The sequence below is a fragment of the Topomyia yanbarensis genome, chromosome 3, assembly GCF_030247195.1.
Source record: "Topomyia yanbarensis strain Yona2022 chromosome 3, ASM3024719v1, whole genome shotgun sequence".
Taxonomy (NCBI): domain Eukaryota; kingdom Metazoa; phylum Arthropoda; class Insecta; order Diptera; family Culicidae; genus Topomyia; species Topomyia yanbarensis.
This window is the reverse complement of record NC_080672.1, coordinates 315,488,472-315,509,566: the sequence shown is the minus strand read 5'-3', so window position 1 is coordinate 315,509,566 and position 21,095 is coordinate 315,488,472. Positions and strand designations below refer to the sequence as shown.

At 35.7% G+C, this 21,095-nt stretch overlaps 1 protein-coding gene across 2 annotated transcripts in view; it reads left to right on the top strand.

The window, feature by feature from the left end:
* The window catches only part of LOC131692145 (uncharacterized), a 309,783-nt gene that overhangs the window by 1,677 nt on the left and 287,011 nt on the right, over window positions 1–21,095 (top strand). The gene's annotated exons all lie outside the window — the stretch shown is intronic.

Genomic DNA, 21,095 nt, shown 5'->3' with positions numbered 1-21,095 from the left:
ATGGGATAAAATGTAAGAAAAGATCATATAGAAACCTACATATCACTTGTAATTATTTGATTTGTCGCGCTGCACAGTTATTCCAATTCATGCAAAAGTTGGCAATAACCCAAAAGGTGTATGTAACTAATTATTTGATAACTTTTTCTTCCATGATTTTTTGAATTATTAGAAAACAATCTCAAAAGAAACACTATTGAAGTAATATCCAAATCTAAGTCGTTGATGAAAAGGGAAAAAGAGAGTAATATCCAATTTTTTTCAACTAACCGTGATGATTGTTGATCAAATGGGAAAATTGATCAAATCGATGAATAGTTTCAAGTAACCAGAGAAAATATTCAAGCTGGTCAATTGCTGTAAATTTGAGCCCTGATTTCCCATACGTGCATAAACTTTTATTTGGTAGAACCCCCCAACAACTTGATGTCTAACTTTAAATTTTCGGATCGATCTGCCATTTTTTAAATATACTCGTTGTTGATAGAACTCATTCTATAAACGAGTTCGAATGGGAAATATACCTAAAAGTGAAATTCGAAATTTATTTTTCGATTAAATAGAAATAGAAACAGGAAATAAAAATAATATATTTAATCAAAAGAAACTTTATCGAAGATGCTCTACATCGTAAGTTTTTTTAAAACAGTTATACTATTAAAATATTTTGACGAAAAGGCATTCAAATGTAGAATTTAATACATTCAAAAACTTCTACTTTTTTGTCGTTTTGCGTGACTACGACGTGAAATAAAAATAATTGTGTACCAGATTCGTATCGATTGAAAACATTATATTTTAACATTTGGTATATTCAAAATTGTTCTAAACAACAACAAAAGGCTATCAAAATTCTGCTTCGATTGAGTTTTAAAAATAATAAAAAACCATTGCGGCCATCTTGATACCACTTGATATCCAGTCCTTGCGTAATTTCTATAGCCAAATATAATATAAAATGAACAATCGTTTTTGACATAGATTTGCGGAAGATCAATTCAAGATTTCCTTAAACAGAAAATGTGATATACGCGATTCGTTGCCGCCCTTTCCTTTCTATTTTAAAAGACTGCCGAAATATTGAATCTGCGTGCCCCAAGTAACCATAAGCATTAAGTAATTGCACAATATTGGCTATACAATTATACTAATGTTGCAATGAAACTCTATTGTAGCATTTACGTTGCACTAAAGCATCATAAAGGCTCCTCTTGAAATTTATATTCGGCATATTTCATTTCATTCGACCATGTGCAATATAGCCTAGGTAGCAAAAGCAGCGAACTTGCCGTGAGGATCGAAGTAAGGTGTCTCTGTTCGAGACATACTAAAGATAATTTTCATAAAATATTATTCATGTCGTGTGAAAACTGCTTTCGATTTTTCATGGAAAATAGTCGCGCGATCGATTTCCATATCGTATTTTGTTGCCATTTGCTTTTGTCAGTTATAGTGCACTGTTTTCGGATCGTATACACATTGCTGGTGATATTATAGATAAAAAGCCATGTTTTGGCCGATTAAACGAACTATCCGTTTGTTCTATCATTCGGTACTACCGCTTCTATACAGTCGAAAACAATAGAACGTTATTGAACAAGAGAAAGTCGTGCTGATTGAAGATGTTTTGCTGCGAATGTGCCTTGCCTATCATGCCTGGAGAGATAACCATTTCTTGTGATGGATTTTGTCAGGATAATTATCGTGCAGAATGTGCTGTGCTGACTACTGCAGAGGTCACCTGCTGCAACAGGTACAAGAATATCTGGTGGATGTGTACCCCGTGTACGACGATCATGGACGGCGTTCGCAAGATGCGAGGCGATCACCGATGCTACTTCATTTACCCCTGCTCTTGCGGCTACTGTTGCTGACGATGTGAATACTGAGACAGACAAATACAGTACTGATATAATCAAAGAAGTGTCGAACATGAAACACTAAATCGCTGTAATTCGTGAATCAATTACCGAAATGGCTGGTTCGCGTTCCTCTAGCTCAATCAATCCCGCAAATGTCGTCCACTCGATTGAAACAAGGGTTTAGGGTTGCTGGTTCTTTGGAGTCACGTAATTCTACACATCTTTGCTGCCTATTCTTTACGCGTGTCAAGAACACTGTGAGTGAGAGAGATATTGTTACTTTGGTCGCAGAATCACTCGGAACTAATGCTGCAATTGTGAAGAAGCTCGTACCTAAATGGAAGGACGAGGCATTAATGCCGTTCATTTCATTCAAAGTAGGAATTGACGCGAGGCTAAGAAAAATAGCACTATCTCCATCAATATGGCCATTAGGACTCTGTTTCCGACAATTTCGCGAAAAGTATGACATTTGGGAGCCCCCACAGCGCTGAATTTGTAATTAAATTTTGTTTGGAATACTGTATTGTTACCTTTGCATGTTGCTCGATTGTCTGTTTTTTTATATATTGTTACTGTATATGTTAAAGAATTTTAAGTAACAGTCTGTATGGCAGAATTAGCCAAAGACGAAGAAATAAATAAATAAATAAAAACGAAACTCCGATAAGCATTAAAAGGGAATCAATTGAGGTTCTAAACACTATTTTTATCTATATTATATTCCTTTTTGTGCATCATACTTAAAAAATCGTTGCAAAACCATATTGCGAAACATGACAGCCAATTCAAGCTTTCTAGCATGAGCTTGAGCTTGTGCGACCACCCCTGGCTGCTACTCCGTTATCGATCGGGACTTGCTGAAGTTACACAGGGAGTAGCGAAACATCTTTCAATGTGCAACTCCTGGTAATCCTAAAGTGTTTTTGATCAATACCGGCGCCGGCCAGGCCCGAACGTAGATCGCGGAAGGAAAGGGAAGGAATGGTTAGTCCGATAATTGCTTTTGCTAGATATACTATATCTAGCAGTATATACTACTGCGCACTCCACAAGTATCACAGGAGGAGGATGTTTTTGTTAGTAAGAGTATAGAAGTTGGATTTACTTCTTCTTTACCGACGTCAGAGAGGTGATTCCAACTACCTGGACTAGATATCGTTCCACCAATTTCATGGACCGGGGACCAACGGCTTTACTTCTCTTACGAAGGAAGACGTGACCACAGATTTTTTCACCTCAGAAAAATCTCAACGACCTCGGCTGGAATTTAACCCAGGCCAACTGGAATGAGTGGCGGTCACGCTTACCACTCAACCACCGGCGCCGGCATGACAGCTTTCTAATTGCATAACTAGTGCCAATATCAAGCTTTCAATTTTGACATTTGTACATTTGTGCTATATAATAGCATTAGTACCGCAAAGCATATTTTCGCCTTTTCTGGAATAATACTACATGGAAAGAATGCGGTTATAAATCTATACACAAAAGGTCACGATTTCGTGAACTGAACGGTTTACGAAAACCCTGACCAAGTTCCTGAAATTATAAATAATAAACATCGTACTAATGAATTTATTTGTGTTTTCTAAAAACCAGTTCGCCCCGAATATCTACATGACGTTCCATTTGAATGTTTTGTTGGGTTACTGCTGCTGTTCGCTGGACATGTTTAGTTTTAGTTGTGATTCCCGTTCATGATTTGGGAATACACAGTCGACAGTCAAACTTTGTCCAGATTTCAAGAGCTTGTTATTTCTCATGACGTTAGCGGGATTAAAGTTCATGGTTTCAAGATTTTAGTCGCGATGTTCGTAATTTCTATTCACGTGATGCTTCAGTCACGATTTAAAAAAAAATCCACGAGTTATGTGATTTGCGTTCAAGATTTCAGGATCTTAGTCGCTATTTTTGTAATTTCTATTCCTGTTATAGTGATATTTTAGTCATGAATAGAGCAGTTCATGTTAATGGTCCCGATATTAGATATTTCTGTCACTAGTTGTGTGATTTGTGTTCATGATTGCAGGACCTTAGTCACGATTTTCGTGTTTTCTATTCATGTTATCATGATATTTTATTTTAGAGCTTACTTTCAAGTAGTAATGTAACTAATGTTCATGATATCAGCAGTTTTATCATGGTATTCGTAAATTCTCTTCACCTTATCTATTATTTTTTGGTTACTAACGGTTTTTTTACTCGGAATAATGTGACAATATGAACTGGATCAATAAAGTCTCATTCGCGATATCTTGTTATGTGAACTATATCACGCACACTATCTGGGGTTCTTAGTGCAGTTTTCGTTTTCTGTCCGGACATCACAATGAACCTTATGCAATGAATATCAATGTTCGAGGTTCGAATAGTTTTTTTATATCTACTGCTCGTAGTTATTACTGATCGCTAGCAGCTGGGTAGAGTAATTTCGGGAGAGCTGCCACGTCAGGAGAGATGCCGCACTCTCTATATCTCGTATATGGGGTCACTTTTATACGGTAATATGATATTGTGAGTTTGTCTTTCGAAGAATTATAACTCTAGAGATGTAAAATAATCCTTTTTAATTCCTCACGAAAATTTTATTAATGATTTTGTGCGTTCAGTTGCATCACGGAGTGCCGAAAATTTTTCAGCACCACATTAAAATTTCTTTTTTTTAAATTGTTCGTTTTTTTTGGTAAATCATGTATCGGTTGAATAGCTGGGACCTTTTAGAAGGCATTCTGATCATGAGCACGATCATCCAGAGGAAAATGTCGTCGTGCGGCTTCTCTCCCCTACAATTGGGAGAGATGCCGCATCAAAATTGCGGGTGAGATGCCGCACTCACTGGAAGAGGATGCATAGCTAAAATGTATTTTTTTCACCTCGGAATGTCATTAAATGATAATTTGCGTTAGGTATAGGTTCTTAATAAGGTATATCCACAAACTAACGGACCTAACACAGTGACATATAGGATTATGAGTCTATTTATCTATATATTTAAAGGACGATATGTATCTAAGTATTAGTTACTTCGGTTTATTCTTTAAAGTTTCACGTACTAATTTTTGTGAACGCATTGATTTGTAGTGTTTCTGGAAATGGTAGTACCCCCTTAAGATAAGTGAAGGTGCTAGCCGATTTATAGGTGTAATCAAACTTTATGAAACTCAGCTGAAGACAATCACAAAAATATCAATGAGAACCAAAAAATACTTTTGTTCACCATTTTTCAGTTTGTGACCATGGGGCGGCATCTCTCAATGACCTTTTTTTTGTAAAATGTTCATGGAAATTTGATGATTTTTTTCATTACAAAAACCATTTCACAGTATTTTAGAAACTTGTCGCAATTGATAAAAATGATTTCATCAATTATTGAATGGTTTACTTTGATGCATGATCGATTTTTAAAAATGTGCATCATCGCTCCCCAATTTACCCTATTTCATGAAAACAGTGCATGGAACAAAAATGATTCCACGAATAGTACTCCAAATTTTGTGAAAGAGTTCACGTAAAAATTTCATTACCATGTTGCATGAAATTGTAAACGATTAGGGATATCTTCTAAATGTCACAAGCGCGCAAATAGATACTAGGTAGATCGTAAATCATGTACTAGGAATCATGAACCAGTTCACGAATACATGAATATTATTTGATGATTTTGTGAACCATTTCGCGAACACGGATATTGGATCGTGGCTAATACATTAGGGATTATGAATTAGTTCACGAGGATTGAATGGATTCATGAATAAAATTCCGAATTTCGTGAAATAGTTCCCGAAAAAATAGCCAGAATATTTTAATTTTGTGACCTAATGTTCCTATATCTATGAAAAAATCACGTTTCAACATTTGGTTTTATGAATAATGTTCATAAAGTTGTGAACTAGTTCGCGTACCAAGAATCGAATTAGCAGTAACTAGACGGAAACCGTGACTGAAGTTCACAAAACAAACAAAGATTTCCACTAATGAAAGCGTTATGCGGACGTTACTAAAGGGAAATTGAACATAATTATTAAATCCACGATTTTTGTTCATGGTCCTGTTTTCGTAACGCAAAAACGTGATTGTTCCAGAATTCATGGCACTTTATTCACGAATTTGGTAAAAAAAAATTCCGTATAGCATTATATCAGAATATATGGCTTAACGGCTCTCAAAGACTGCCCTCTGCGTAGATCTAAAGCAGATATTAGGCTACGTTATAAAGCTTATTGGTTACTTGGCACCCTATATTTTACATTTCTTATAAATGTATAGAATTCGCTCAAACTGTCAAGATTTTTTCCGAGGCCCAGAGGGCCAAGTCTTATATACCAATCGACGATTTGCGACAATGTCTGTGTGTGTATGTAACGGACAAACTCTCATTCGTGTTTCTCAGCAACAGCTGAACCGATCTTATCCAAACTAATTTCAAATGAATGCCCTATCACCAAGACAGGACGCTATTAATTTGTTTTTGATTCTGATTTGTAGTTTCTGAGATATAGATGTTTGAATGCGTAAAAAATGGATTTTTCAAGGTTTTATTGGAAATCATGGAAATGTCGAAATTGAAAACATAGGTAATCACCTTATATATCTTTAGATAGCTTATACGAATACCTTTCAAACGAGCTATAGTTTGTTGAAATCGGGCTAGTATCAAAAAGATATTTAATATTAAATGAATAGCTGACGTCCAAAAGGGGCTAACCTACATTTTGCATTTTTTACAGAAAATGGTAAAAAATTTTCGCATTTCCAAACTAGCATTGATCATTGACTCATGTTGTGTAGAAAAAAAAGACCATAACATATACTACTTTTTAATTCATGAGCATTTTCTTTATGGGGGGGGGGAGGGGGGGGGTAACTAGCGTCCAAGACGGGCTAACCCACAATTCACACGTCCTTTCCTTAACTTTCGTTTTAGAGTTATGGTGTCTTTGGCAAAGTTGTGGTGTGACATCTAGCGCTTTACTTGAATATTTCATATCAGTTCGGAGCTCAGTCGCCAGGGGCGGCGCTATTATCAACTTTTTAATGAAACGTAATAGAAAGATGGTGTCTACAGCAAAGTTGTATGTCAAGTAATCATAAATTTATTTTCTGAAAATGCCAACTTTGTAGGTCATACATAATAAAACATAAAACATAATGGGTAAGTAAATGTTTTAACTAAAACCTTCTCTATCTCGAAACATACAGGACCTACAAAGTTTGTATCTTCAGAAGATATGTTTAAAATGACACAACTATCTTGAATACACCACATTTCTATCTAGCTTTATTAAAAAAATGATAACAGCGCCACCCTAGCGACTGAATTCCAAACTAGTATAATTCAACCAAATAAAGCGCTAAGTGCCATATAGCAACTTTTCCGAAGACAACTTAACTCTATAACGAAAGATAATAACTCTCTCTAGCTTTAACTCTCCGACCACAATATACCGTTTTTCTCTTAATCCCTTATTGCTCGATCAACTTTCTATCTAGAGACATGACACTTTCACTGGAATTTTCGAAAAAATACTCTCAATAATATATATTTGTACAAGAAATATATATTAGAAAGAAAATAGCCATATATGGCAAGTTTGTGAGCGGCCCTTGCCCACTGTTTTGGCCGAAACGTCAACGCACAATGCAATCCAACTAAAAACAGTATAATATCGAATTCAGATATATATGTGAGCTGCAACATAAAATGTACTGATTGCGACACGATAGACTACTTTTTCTCAAAACCTTGGAAAACGAAAGAGAAAACTCGAATTTCCGCAAGACACAATGAGGGGTTAGCACCTTTTGGACGCCAGCTAGTACTGGGGTTTCCTCCATGGTAAACTTTGGCTGCTAATAGCAAAAAAATCTAAAACTTATTTTCAAATTTCTCAAATGACAGTCCACGTGGATTACTTAGAACGATCAAAAAATACAAAAATGTCGATTTTGGGAAAAATGTGGGTTAACCCCTTTTGGACGCCTCCCATTCAAATATGGATGACGGATTATTACCGTTTCCAGTATATAGGAATAAGATCAAAAACAAGCAATCACCTATTATCGTCGAAACGGTTAAGTTTAGGTTAATAGCATCTTAGGTTAATAGCATCTTTTCGATTCACAGATTGATCCCCCTGTAAATGAGGTATTTTCATCAATTTTCTTTTTGGTGATTATATTGAGATAATGTTCCCAGCAAAGTTATAGCTCTTTCGTTTGCGAAACAAATTTACGGAATACACCAAGTGTCTATCTTGTATGCTTCAAAAGATATAGCATGTTATTTATTGCCTAATATATTAATTATTCGTTTTAACATACTAGCCGAATTTTATTTCGATAAAATGGAAAAGGATTATATCAGGACATATTTCGTATTTCATTTTTCTATCTACCACCACTAAAAATATCCAACGAATAGATTCAAGTTGTCTGTATGTACCTTGACCGCTTGTCGGTGCGAAAACTTTCATTTGACAGCTAATTTTCTAATTTATGACCCTCAGATCGATCTGGATCATATCTTGGAAAACGAGGAGCGAAATGAATGACTACAAGTAAATGGCAACAATGTCAATATAAACTTGTCCAAAGGAAACTTCTTCAAATACTGTCTACGCGAGGATTATCTTTGAGGATATATTTCTTCTATTGCATTGAACTTCACCAAATTTTTGGTAGTTTGTTAAAAGTTTAATTTAACGGTTTCTTCGAAAATATGGCGAACCTTCTCTCATTCGTTCGTTTATTTGGGTAGTTTATGTTGAAAAAGTGTCCTAAGATAATAGGTGCAATTAAGGGGGTGGACTGTCTTAGGAGACAAAACAGAAACGTGTTTCCGTGATTTTTGCAATGGGATGGAAAAGTTGTAGTTATTTTAAAATGTATGTACATATATTTGTAAACTCATTTGAAAAGCTAAAATAAAAATTTTCGTTGAAAAACTTCACAAAATGGCGGAGACAATAATTATTTCATTATCGTAATATCTTATTGGCGGGAAAAGTGCAGTTCGTAATTCTGGTTGATCAATGATCAATGAAATAACAAAGATTTGATTTTCCGTAACTTTTTTCCGCAGTTTTCTAAAAAAAAATATGTACTTTGGTTGGGATTTTTTATTTTAACGTTTCACAGAAATGGTTAAAACCCGTTTTTCTGCTAATATTGTTTGTTAGAGCATTAAATGATATGGAAGATTGTTATGGTATATTATTCGATTTATCTATTGATATAAGCAAAAACTCATTTTTTTCAATCTTCTTGGCAGGGGCGAATCCAGAAAAAAAAATCGGAAGTGGTTAGAAATTTTGAGTTGAAAATTTTCGGGAGCCTCGGGACCCTCCCCCTGCATCTGTCACTGCTTGGAGGTCATTCTCTCAAGGGTTTATATATGTACGAATCTACAGATATTGGAAATTTTCATTATTCTATCTAACCAAGACTGCAAAATTTTATTAAGGGGTACCACACCACATCACTGTAACGCACGAAAAATAGACATGTTAAGAAATTTTACTTGACGCAATGTAAAAATGAATCGAGATCCCGAGAAATGGGATACATAATACAAGTTCGGATTTACAAAAAATAAAATTGTCAAGTGTTTTCAGCACAAGATTGCGGTTGGACATTATTTTCCCACAGGCGAATTCTTTTGGAAAGCGTCCATAGCCAGAAATCTATTTACCGTAACATTTGATCTATAACCAAAACAAAAGTTTTTTCGATTCCTTAGAACGATAGAAAGCGACGTACGTAGGATTGTTCAGATATTTTCTGTTAAATGGCACACCTTTTAATAGAAAATCGCTGAAAAGGACATAAAAAAATCCTGCGTACGTTACTGGAGGAAGCCATTTTGAATACACTGTGAAAATTTCAGAATGATACAAAATTATTTGTTCTAGTTATATTTCCGGTTTCGAGAAAACGCAGTTATTATCTGTAATCCAATGTGTGGGGTTGGGAATCGAACCCAGGAGAGTTGCGTACAAGCCAATCGATTTACCAGATACGCCATGCCCGTCCCCCAAAAACGCACTTAAATTTTTCAGTGCGCTCAGTAATGATGACGGACTTCCCCTAAAAAAACGAGTATTGAGAGCTCTGTAATTTGTTTTTTTTTTTGCATCAGGATCAGTATAAATGATGCAAATCCAAATCCTTCAATCACTAGTTAACAGGCATTGCATGTATCACTCATATGAGTGAATGAATCCGGATAATTTACCACTCCGACAATAAAAACTCACATTTTCACACGAAAAGTTATTGACACTCACACAACTTCTCCGGATAAATACAACGCATAATTTCTCCGGATAAATAAAACCGCCGGAGAACGAGCGAATGAGTTTATCATGGTATCCTTTTTGCGCTCGCTGCCTTGCTGGTACTATTTCAAAACACGACAAAACAAGTCTAACGTACTTCTCTGGCGGTTTTCGTTGAAATAAAGTGCATATTTTGGCACTTTTATTGATTTCCACGGAAATAAAATTTTATCACCTACTCCTTTGAGAAGGAAAAAATCTGACAAATTTTATCGGAAAAAAAAATATTTCCGCGCTATTTGTGGAGACGGAGAATTTTGCGACTCATCTTATCCCGAAAAAGTTGAACATCGAATAAGCTGTCTCTCGCGTGAGTGAGTGAGAATTACTATGCCTGCTTGTTATTGTGAGTCCAACGGTATCCGAAATATTTTGCTCACTGCGAGAATCGAGATATCGAAATAATCGCGTTGAGGTAGCGTGTTATCAAGCATTGCAATTTCAGTTCTAGAACGCCATGAAAATTTAAATAAACGCTATAAAGGATATGTAAATCAGAACTTCAATATTTTATTCATAAAGCTTTAGTAATACATTAATTGTCCGCATATGTTAAATGGCTTTTTCTTCGCTTTACCTTTGATTTGGTTTGATTTTCGAAATTTCTAGCAATGATGTTGTCCCATGCTTATTTGATCGATATAACATCCAAAGAGGGAGTTCTAAAGTTATAAGAAATGTCTCATCACACTATTAGGTCGATTAAAAGCGTTTTTCATTGAGTGAATTAAAAGGGGTATTCAACAAAACTATTTCATAATATTGTGTAGAGCTTATTTTTTCCGATATTCCCAAAAATCGAGAATATGATTTCTCATGCACCAAAGAATTGGGGGAAAATAATATGGCATATTATAGTTTGGTCCTTGAATCTATTTCCACCATAATTTTAATCGAGTAATAAACAATTAAACGTGCGCACTCTTCATGTATATGGACCATAACGCAGGACCCAAACATAAATGTTACACAACAGTCCATGTTATTTTTCTTTAATACTGTTGATATCAGGGAAATAAAAAAAACCTGTTGATATCAGGGAAAAAAAAATTCTAAGGGGATATATGAGACTTTTAATTGTAAGGTGTCATCAAAATAAAGTTCCGAAATTTAAATATTGAAAAGTCCCAGGCATCTCTGCGATTCATGTGGATAAGTGTTTTGAATTATTTGCAACGAATGAAATCTCAAAGTATGCTATTGAATAAAGTAGGCGCTTAATCGAAATGAATAAAACGAATAAAACGATCGAAATAAATAAAATTAGTATAGAACATTTATATTAATATATATTATACCGGGTGTTTGGTTCATGAGTAAGAATCTCTCGAGGGGTGATTTACTGTCATATTTGGAGCAAAAAATCGTTCTACACATACCATCAAATCTCAACCGTTACAGAGTTATTGAACTTTTTGTGTAAAAAACTTGTTTATCTTATAACACCTCTAACTCAAAAAGTATACCTCGTATTTTAAATATTTTAGTGCCATTGGAAAGGTGAGAAAATTTTCTATTGAATAATTTTCTCATATCTTTCAGATAATTACATTTAATTACCTTTCAGTTGTAAAGTAGTTAAAAGTTAGTGTTTTTGATGAGGTTTTTGTTAATTTTCTCAAAATAATGAATTATGATTATATCAATATCTATTATCCAAAAGTTGAGTTCGAGGACGATTCATAATTTGTTCTTCAACATAATATTCCTATCTCTTCTCGTTTCCTTGTAATTTGACTTCAAAACTTTTCCTGTAATTGACTTGCAAGTTCTTAAAAGACTCTAATTTAAAAAATATGCTTTAAATTGCTATTATCAGAGCTTCATTGGAAAATTGAGAAAATTTTCTTTCGATGTATGTACAGATATCTTTTAGTTAAGTGTATTACATGACTTTTTAATAGTAAAATAACTCAAAATTTGCGTTTTTTGGTGATTTTTGTAATTATTTAAATTGCTAATCAACTAAATTTATCGTCACTATTGTTCATTTGGTGCCCCTTAATATTCTCTACAACTTGTTATTTGACACTCTATCCCTATCGTTTTTCATTTCGCTGCAATTTAATAGTTAACACAGCATGGCCTCATCACAAATGCAGTGGGCTCGAAATCGTTGTTTTTGCATATGAAACGAGAAGATAAAAATGATTTTGCTTCTAAACTAAAAGAGGTAATTGAATGGAGTCAAAGGAAGAATTGTAGAACTTGCTGAGATGCATTAATTCCATCATAATAATGGTGAAGTTTATTATTTACTATTTTAAGAAAATAACGAAAATGCAAATAATATCACTAACTTTAAACTAATTAACTTCTAAAAGAATACTAAATTCACTTAACTGAAAGGTATTAATACATTTTTCTCTGCAAAATTTTCCTGGCTTTCGAACAAAAATAAGAAAAGGTACAATAAGTACCATACTTTTTCAATAAGAGCTAGTATTAGTGAATATGAGATGAAAATATCCAAGTTCAATAACCCAAACACATGAAAACAAGACAAGATAAGTATATCATGTCAAAGAACAAATTATACAACTTTTCAAGACTAACAATTTGAATTATTAAAATAGTAATGTTAACTATTAAGATTTTCGCGAAGTTTACGAAAAATCGATCAAAATTGTTAAATTTTAAATAAATTACTGTGAAAAGATTACTTATCCTCATTAGCTGAAACATTTGAAGACATTTTTCAGTGGAAAATTTTCTCTCCTATCCAATGGATCTAAAAGATTTGAAATACAAAGTATATTTTTTGTGTTAGAGCTGTTTTAAGACAACTAAGTTTTTAACACAAAAAGTTCAATAACTTAGTAACGGTTGAGATTTCATGGTATGTGTAGAACGATTTTTTTCTCCAAATATGACAGTCAATCATCCATCGAGAGGTTCTTAACCATGAACCAAACACCCTGTATTAATGTTATATGTTAAATTAGTTTATTTCGATTGTTTGATTAGTTTTATTCATTTTCTTCATATTAATCAATTGATTCTTTTTGTTTCATTCGATTTATTTATCTATGTAATTCATTTATATATTGATTTCATTATTTTATTTTATTTTAATTTTATTTATTTATTTTTTTATTTATTGTAGTTATTTTATTGAAGTCATTTATTTTGTTTGTCTTATTTTGTATTCATTTTCTCCAAACCGAAACAGGTGGTCCTTTATAAACGGTAAACGTTAATAAAACGGACTTCCTTCCAGTATAGTAATCGCAAACGAAACATCCTTCACTCCAAGTGGCATTTGCAACCTATTTGCGAAACACTTTTCGAGTGTGTGTAGTGTAGTAGGCAAAAAAATATCTGTGTGTGTAGTGTAGTAGGCAAACTTCTTTTTTATTCGCATAATTGTTAGTATTGTAAGTACCTTCGCAATCTTGGTGGCCACGCTGAACTTCTTTTGCTTAAAGAGGCCTTCCATTACTCGCACATATTTGCTGTAACACACGCAGATTTCAATCTAACGGCAACTTTAATAGCGTTTTGCAAATTGGTGAACACGATAACTCAAAAACTAATTAACGAAGTGACTTGATTTTTTATGAGAATGCACAATATGTTTAGCTTTGTTTAGAACCGAAAAAAAAAAATTTCTTCCTATATTTTTTTAAGAATTTTACAGTAAAATATGAGATTTTTCGATTTTCGTGAAGCCATTTTCCAAAACTCGAACAATTACTCGAACGTTTTACAAATCTTATTCAATTTCCTGTGTCAGATAATTTTACCAAGAGTTATCGTGTTAGCCGCGGCGCTCTTCGGCGTGGAAATGGTTGGACGTCTACTCTTGGAACGCACGTTGGTATGACTTTGCGTAACAGGATTTTTTTTTTCGTGTACAATAATTGTATAAATAAATCTTGACATTACACTAAAGATCCATTGTTGCCTTGCCTTCAAAATCGCGAAACAAAATCACTTGCGATCGGAGCACTTTACACCAGACACCCCCTTAACCTTCCGGAAGTAGCGCTAGCGCACTGAGTGTACGCTGCTCTAAAAATATAACGAAATCGTCTTAGCGCACCAGCGACTGCTCGTTCAGTGGGCCATTTGCGTGACTTCCGGAGGATTAAGGGACCACTTCAGGTCCGTTAAGGGTAAGCGATAGTACCCAAATTAAATAAGATCACTTTGAAATCAACCATATGTGTGATAAAGGGTATTTAATTTACGTTTTATGTCACATATTTAAATGTGATGTTACTTAAAACACACCGGCGGAAAAAAAAAAATTCATTAACCATCGTGTTGATTAGTGAATGTAATTAAACATTCCACTAAGACGCTCAACAGTTTTGAGGGTATGGTTACTTGGGTAGATCCTTAATTGATTAGTAAAACTGCCCGGCATATGCCTTTCTGAAGAACAATACTTTTTTAATTACTTTTATTTTCATAAATGACTGAAAATGTTTGGGCGTTTGGTTGCTCCAACAATACTTTGAATGATTAAGACCTGCATAGCTGACACTACTATTGAATATCATTAAGGAATTGAAAGAAATTATTCTCCTACACACCTGATAAAAACTACCTAAACCTCAAGAGTACCAAAAGTAAATATTTGCCGCTCCTTTATTGAGTCATGAATACATAATTCCGAAATTTGTTTACTGCAAACGCCGTCAATTCACGAAACAAGACCAGAACAGTTACTCCGTCGCATCGCATCAGTTAGCCGAACTAAGCCGTCGCTGATCCTTCTATCTACACATATCACTAACGCTCGAATTGAAAAGCGGTCACCAAGCGGCGGATGAGTACCTTGCCGCTCGCTCATGTTTTTCTATCTGGCTAGCCAATACCAACTGGCTACTGAATACTGTGGCCCCGTCGCACGGACAGGGAAGCGGTACGTGGCACGGTGCGAAATGCAAACAGAAAACTTTCCAAACATTGAATTGTTGGCTTTTCAATTAAATTGGCCGCTTCTGCCGTCATCGTCACTCCGACTCGTTAAAACAAACGGGTGGCGCTGATCCGTAACCGAGTGTTTGTATGTGTGCACACAGTCCGGGTAGAGATTGAGAGTGATTTTCCGGCTGGGAAATGACCAAAACTCAAACAGAAAAGTGAAACTTCATGTTGGGCGGTGGTGGTGGGAGTGTTTGTTTTCGGGGACGAACCGTTGCGTTCAACCGCGGGGACAGTGTTGCCAAGGGATAACTTTATTTTGGGTGGCAATTTTATGGTGCTTTGTTCAGGGTGCATGACGTACAACGTGGTAATATCAGAATTTTCCCCGGGACGATTGAAGTAATGCGATCCCAAAAATGGCTCATTCTACTACTTATCTGGCTGGCAACAGTATGTTCCACCAGACTCCACAACAGAGTGTCATCTGTTGGTGCAAGTTGGGAGGGTTCGAACACCAATGCAATGCTGTTACTTCTTCCGGTTTTCTGTTTACAATTGGATTTACTGTAATTTCCACTATTTGATTTATGACACATGTGTGTTACAAATTTTAATTAATTGGACGCCGAAATTTCGCTTCGGTAGAAAGCATTCGAAATGTTAAATATAATGTGCCATGAACGTTTCAATTTCTCCCAATGTAATGCTTAATAGTTCTCAATTTGTCACACTTTGCAAAGAAATTCCATGCTGTCAAGTGTCCAGCAGGGCTAACACTCAACAATGGTCAGCTTTATCGTCCTTCATCTAGCAGGTCCCAATATGTGCAAACAGTTTGTCCGGAGCAAATTATGTACATAAATCTTCATGAAATTGAGATTTAATACGATTCAGCTTACATTCTTAGATTCATTGTCTACATAATGTATGACTTGGCCCGGAGATGGTCGTTCACTCAACAGTTCGAGTTCGGTGGCCTGAGGATGACACGGTCTTTTATCATACGTTGTGTGCTAGTTCATACTCGGCTTATGCTACGTACGGTGAACGAGTCTTGGTGGAAATCTTTTAGGCTATTGCGAAGTGCATTGAAGAAACGTATATTACATAGGGCATAATTTACAATTAATAAATAAAAGGGTTTAACTCGTAATGTAAAAACCTGTTTTAATCCACCTAGAGGTGCAATTGTGCCTTTCTCATTTCTCCAAACTATGATTTAATAGCTGGTTCGTACAATATAACTTTATGGAAATGTCTTTCATTCTTATTACACTTGGTAAGTATATATAAGAGCACCTTTTTGCATTCATCGCGGTATCGGTTTGAATCGGAGTTTTCTATGTGATCGCACTCCACAACCCGTAACTCCGGTGCTGGAAGTCGGATGGAGATGGAATTTAATATCAGTTTCTGGGGACGCAACACCTTTCATTTGAGACTAAGTTGAGCAAATCGGTCTAGCCATTTTCGGGAAACCAATAAAACCGTTATTCTGACTTTGGATGCTTCCGGATCCGTCGATGGTGGCCAGTGTGGCCAAAGCGACTTTGAGTGACTGTTGGGGACCTAGATCTACAAATTCAACAGTTGTGTTTACATTTTGGAAAAAAAATCACCTTTTTACATTCATCGCAGAATTCGTTAGAATCGGGATTTGCTGCGTGATCGTACGTATCACCCTGTAATTCAGGAACCAGAACTCGGATTCACACAAAATTTAGCAGCAGCTGATGGACCTTTCATTTAAAATTAAGTTTGTCAAAATCGGTTCAGAAAATTCCGAGAAACCGATTTGGAAAAATCAACAAATTTTGTTTTGTAACCATACTCTTCAACTCGTAATTCGGAACAAGATGTCGGTTGAAAATGAAATTCAATAGCAACCTATGGGAATATTATACCTTTCATTTGAATCTTAGTTTGTAAAAATCGGTTCAGCCATCTCCGAGTAACCGATGTGGACATTTTGTTAACAAATCCGCACATACACACATACATACACACATACATACATACACAAATACATACATACACACATACATACACACAGATATTTTGCGATCTCGGCGAACTGAGTCGAATGTTATATGAGACTCGGCCCTCCGGGCCTCGATTAAAAGGCCGGTTTTTGGAGCAATTGCATGACCTTTCTATATAAGAAAGGCAAAAGAATAATATTTAATTAGCTTAATAAGCATGAGTTCAATGTTATCTTCATGTGATTATAATTTGCAAAGGTTGGTGGAATGCGTTTGAACGTGTAGGGAATGGGGGGTTAGTAGAGTGGAAGTGGAGGATGCGTCAGAAATCCTTCGGCATACGGGGTGGATGAAGGAAATGCGGGCGTGAGGGTGATCCAAGAGGAGGGGAGTGATGAAGGAGGGAGGTGTAAGGGCAAGGCTTGGAGGGGGGGGGGGGGGTAGGGGCGGCTACGCAATACTCAACTGCATATTTTGCCTTCCATTTGAGACTTGGTTTGAGAAAATCGGTTCAGTCATAACCGATGAACCGATGTGACTTTAATTGTGGAATATGCCCGGAATTCCGGACTTCCGGAATCGTCGATAGTGGACAATATATTCAAAGAATGTTTGATTGGCAATCAGTGATCTAGATCTACGATGAGAAGTAATTTGGTGACCATTTCAATAGTTTTTAGCCTCTGAGGTATTACGATTGTACCGATTTATATGGGAAATTCCAGTGTATCCTTACTAACACCCCTGTAACTCCGGAAGCAAGAGTCAGAACCGAATGAAATTCAGCAGCAGTCAATGGCATTACTGTATCTTTCATTTGAAATTAAGTTCGTAAAAATCGGTAGAGAATTCGTTGTGGAATGGGTGTGACATTAGCTTAGGAACTTGGCGGGTTCCCCGAGGGCGTCATGAACCGTCATAGGTGGCCAATGTGGTCAAAGCTGCTTTGATTGATCATTAGTGATCCAGACCCGCAAACTAGAGTAATGTTACATCAATTTTAATATGTTTTACATCATTTGAACATCATGGTGGTACCAGTTTATATGGGAATTTGCTGTGTGACCGCACTCTTCAACCCGTAACTCCGGAACCGGAAGCCGGATCAACTAAAAATTCAACAGCAGCTTATGGGAGCGTTATACCTTTCAGATGAAACTAAGTTTGCGAAAATCGGTTCAGCCATCTCTGAGAAAATTGTGTGAGTTTAAATGACACACACATACACACACACATACACACACACATACATACACACACACAGACATTTGCCGATCTCGACGAACTGAATCGAATGGTGTATGACACTCGGCCCTCCGGGCCTCGGTTAAAAAGTCGATTTTTACAGTGATTGCATAGCCTTTCTTTATATGAGAAAGGCAAAAAATGTGGGACACTTTTTACTATTCAACTCTTTATTGTCGCAAAAACCAAGACGATATATACGATAGTCAATTCAGGTGGTTTTGTTTAGCCGCGTTTGCCAGAAAGAAAATTTTATTGCACTCATTAGTAATGCCGCTATAATAGTTTTTAGATGGGGCACTTGGACACAATTAGCATTGCAATGCATTGGCAGCATTGAGCCCTACGCAGAAACTTTTGAAGTAGAATACTCTTGTCCTTTCAATATAGCGGCATCGTTTCAACAGAATATTCATTTTTTTACTGCTTTGTCGAAAATATTAAAATAAACAAATTTGTAATGAATTTAACGATTGCGACAGACTCAGGTGCCAACAAGAGAGTCTATTTCCATTTTGTTCTCAGAAGCGCTATAACATTCTATTGTGTGATGAAATTTAAATATTCTGGTACGAAAACTCGACAGTTTTATGCGAAATATGTTGACTATAAGTACCAAATATTAAATCCGCAGGTAAAGTGGCGTAGCCAGCATTAACCACCCTCCCCAAACAAAATAATGCATCATAAAAATATGTCAGATAAAATAAAAATTAAATGAAATTAGATATTATACCAATTATTTTTCAAGAGTATGGTCTGATAATGATTTTTGGAAACCTGTTATATTATACATCATAAGGGCTTTCGTAAAATTGCTGGAACATATTAATCTTCGAACAAATGTCGTTGTGATCATATAATAGTTCAAATTTAGTAACTGAATAATTGGGGCATGAAAAGGATCACGAAGAAACTAATCCCGAGATCCGAACTAATCACTATCGATAGATTTAAACTTGTTTCGAGTTCGCTTGTGTATACTTTGTATGAATATTTAAATAGATGAGAGTGATTTTTGAAAATAAAATGATAAGCAGTCATTCTTCTACAGATTGGAACAGTTGATTACATATGAGCGACCGAGCATACAAGTCGCAAGAACAGAGCACGCTTCATAAAACTTGCTTTGAATATATTAGACTACAAAGATTTTTATTTTAAAATCCTCAAAAATAAATATTCCTTTCCTAGTTTGACGGGTTGGACGGTATTGCAAACATCATCAATCATATTTGTCCATCAGTTTTAAAGAGCCCCATAACATACAACTGCTTTAAGATGGTTATTGCCTTAGGCCTCGATAGTGGTGCATCGAGGAGACCGAGATGTTTGAGATTTTATGTTTTGTGTTTTCCATACTCTGCACCAGCCTAAACTGACGATTAGTCATTAGCCTATGCACGCTAGCGTGGCCGACTGGCGGATCGCCGTAGGATGCCTTTTTCTGTGGGCTGTGTTTGCAAACATTGTTCAACGGCTTAATGACAGTGTTTGTGGACACGGCTCGCAGTGGGGGAAATTGTGTGTCGATTTACGGTCATCGTGTACAGGCTAAATATAAAAACTGTAAAAGCAGAAGCCTATTAGGTTGTGTTGTAATAATGGTAGTTTTTAGTACTAATATACAATTGTTATGTGCTAGTCGTATGTCTACCTGTGTATGTGTTCGTCTGAGTATGTGTGACAGCTGGGTCGGGGAATTGATGCAGAGCTGACGTATATGATGAAATAGTGGGTCATCCTTCCTAGGATTCGTTGGTCACTTTTTACCGGTGTTCAATTCGTGCATTCGATTCGATTCATTCAGCAAGATCGGATTTGATAAATAAAGGAACGAGAACTCACTCTCTTCTAGCATCTGAACCATAGGGGAGAATATACACACAGAGTTATCACAATATAAAAAGAAAATGAAATATTTGGCCGTTCATAATGTTTAAAAAAACAAATCTAATGTATTACACTCGGTTTGGAAAAGATGTATTATGTTTTAGAAAATGTGCTTAAATCCATCTCGAAGAACCTTTTAAAAAATTTTTGAACGCTTGTGTGAGATCGTTCAACTAATTTTATATGCATATTTTCAAGTACGATCACTTCCTAAGGGCTTTTGTCTAGAAAATGAGAAAAAAAGTTTGACAACACATACAAAAAAATTAAATTTCGTTCACTTCATACAACAGGTATCTTTGATCACTATGACACTGGGTATCCTTGATACCTTTCATTAGCTCTCTCAAACACTTTAGACAAAACTTTAGAGCGATTTGGTATCGGAGGGATAGCACATAAGTGGTTTGAAAACTATTTATGTGATAGAACTCAGAAAACTAGTTTCAACGAGTTTGTATCTAGTCCTCTCGGCAATCCTCTTGGAGTGCCGCAAGGTAGTGTCTTAGGTCCTATTTTATTTATTATGTATATAAATGACATGAGGCGAGTTTTACGATTTTGTGACTTAAAATTGTTTGCTGACGACACTGTTCTGTTCATTGCAGCTAAGGATATAGATGAAGCCGTGGTGCATTTGAACGAAGATTTGCATTCCCTTGCTCGTTGGTTAAAATTTAAACAATTAAAGTTAAATGTTGCTAAAACTAAATATATGATCATCTTTTCGGCTAATACTAGGCCTGACGTTAACGTTGAAATAAATGGTGAGACTATTGGTCGCGTTAGTGAATTAAAATATCTTGGAATAATCATTGATGACAAGTTAACCTTTAAGTCTCACATCGACAATGTCATCAAAAAGATTGCTAAAAAGTATGGTATATTGTGTCGTC